Source organism: Cynara cardunculus, unplaced genomic scaffold (assembly GCF_001531365.2).
Source record: "Cynara cardunculus var. scolymus isolate 2C unplaced genomic scaffold, CcrdV1 Un_Scaffold_818, whole genome shotgun sequence".
Taxonomy (NCBI): Eukaryota; Viridiplantae; Streptophyta; class Magnoliopsida; order Asterales; family Asteraceae; genus Cynara; species Cynara cardunculus.
Genome location: NW_020200625.1, coordinates 150,791 through 153,544, shown reverse-complemented (window position 1 = coordinate 153,544; position 2,754 = coordinate 150,791).

The following is a 2,754-nucleotide window of genomic DNA, read 5'->3' as shown; positions in this document are numbered from 1 at the left end:
TAAGTTCAACCATAAATTAATAAATAAATTAAATATCTTATTAAAATTATTTAGCATTTTTTGATTATCTATAAAATAAAATGAGTATGACTTTAATATTTATAATTAACAATAATAATTAATATTAATCAGGGTCATAATTGGAAAAATTATCAAAAAGTTTCTCATACGCTAACTTATAAGGTAGCTCATGTGCACCCAAACGAATACTCAAAAAATAAACTAGCTTATAACCTAACTTATAACTTAGCTTATTTTTATCAAACGTACCTAAAGCTATGTCCAACTATAGTAGCGAGACTGCATTCATTATATTCAGAGAAGTGAGCATAATTACGGGTAAATTGTATATTGGCATCGGAATTCAAAATATTTATTCGACATTATTTTATACAAATAGAAATATTAATATTTTATTCATATTATTTTGCATAGTATGAATCGTATGACTTATCCTAAAGAAAAACAACTCAGCTAGACAAGGATTGGCATTCAAGATTGAAAGAGTTATATTTATACTTCAATTTTTCTCAACATCTTTGAGAGAGAAAGATTATCATTCAAGGAACATTTTTGAGCTTGCTTATAGGTGGTTCAATGGGATGATTGATCAAAAATTGGAAGAAAGTTTTCATTAACGTGTCCATGTTGGTGTCTGTTAACTTTATTCAATTGTGTTGTCAAGTTGCAACTCGGGCTTGACACCAGTCTCAGAAGAATATGCTTTGACAGAAAGTTTTGTTTCAACAAATAGACACGATGATTGATTTGAAGATGATGCAATCATCAAAATGGTAAAGGTTAAGATCATTGATATCTTGTAACTCTTATTTATTTTAGTTGACTAATTAGCTACGTCCGACATGGCCATACCTATGTAGGTGAGTTCCCCAAACTACATAACCAATTCATGTGTATTCGTTTATATGTTGTTTGTATTGGTTAGTTTAACTCACAATTTATGTCACGTTGCAACTCCATTATAACATCAAGAAATAAGCAGGTATTACAATTTGTATCTTATTAGTTACTCACAATCCCCTTAATTCTCACATGATCATTTGATGGGATAGAAATCAGGATATCTCTCTGCTTTTATGGGGCTTTTTGATTTCCAAGAAACGATTTAGACACAAACTCTTTATGTTGTCATAAACATGTCCTAACTTTTATAGATGTCATCATATGGAGAGAACCAATACATTGTAGAGAACACTAAGGCATTCAATAGATTCATGATGGTTGTATCGTGCATATTTCCCTATTCGTTTCACAACAATCTTGTTTAGATGTGTGGCTTTAAAATGTTGAATTTTAAGAGCTTTTGTGCCTCTTCATCCATTTGTATTTTTATCTCTCGTATATTTCTTAGCTTCTCATAGTGCATTGATATTGTCCTTGGATTTTGAAATTTTCCCATATAGATTATTTTCTTGTCGTCTTGTCTCTTCGACGTTGAGCTATTGTATTATCACCTGAAATTATTGTTTCTTTGGACATTCTTGAATCAATACCATTGCAATGATAACAAATGCAAGAGAAGTTACGGGGTCATTTGGCCAAGTTCCTTCGACATGGTTCTCTCAAGCGCCCTAGTATACTCTACTTGTTCACCTGTGTCGGTTTGGGGTACGGTCAATTTCGTTGATTTCTTTTGGATTCTTGCTTCCCAATCCCGACTCATCAAGCATTAGACTAAGCACATGCTTCTTATGATAATCCATTTCTTAATGTGATCCGACATAAGGAACATTTATATTTTCTATAATGATTCATCATGCTTTCCCACCGCTCGTGTAATTATTTATGTGACGTTGGTAAGGCTTTGATGACTTAAGTTGTTCCTTGAGTTGTAAATTCATCAAACTATTCAAAACTACAAGAGCATTGCATATGTTATTGGCTCCCATCATTGCACCATGATATTAGAGAACTTCTTCGCATACCCCTGAACAAATGCCTCATGTTGTAACTTCGTAATATGCTTCCATGCATTGTAAGTGACATTCATTGTGTTTGAATTGCTTCATGAGTTTAACTTGAAGGTGTCCAACATATCAATATAGAACATACCTATTGCTATTTGGCATGTTTCCTACATTATCAGATAGACAATATTAGTTAAACAAGGGGTAGTGTGTATCCTTGCTAAATGAAATTACATGTCCTTTTACATGTCGTTTGTCCGATTTAAAAAAAAACTAGATTATTATAGAATATATGTGGAGAATTCTTTACATTGATCCACATGGCACATATTGGGCATCTGCATGGCCTCTACATGGAGCACACGTACTAGAAAAGTTATAACACCCAAACAAAAGGAATAAGGGAGGAGACAATATGTACCAAAAGTACAAAGCATAAACTAATAAGAATTCGCCCAGAAAAGGGGAAAAATATAGCGTTTACAGAACAACAAAAGGGACGATAATTAACAACCTATTAATCTAGACAATTCTACGCCTAGATTAAAAACGGGTGTTTCTATCGTCTCCAAACAAAATACCAAGCCATCAAATGTTGTAACGCTCAAAACACCAAATGCTTTATCTACAAAAACACTTTTGAAACAACGATCCCCTCAGCACTTTGGAGCCCCGCCACTAAATGAACCTGGCAAACGAGCCATTTCAAGAAAAAAGTGTTAGACTTATGCCTAGTGAGTCCAAACAGGGAAAATAATCAAAACAATTTTACCATTATATGCTTATATATATATATATATATACATAACGTGACTTTAAACGATAC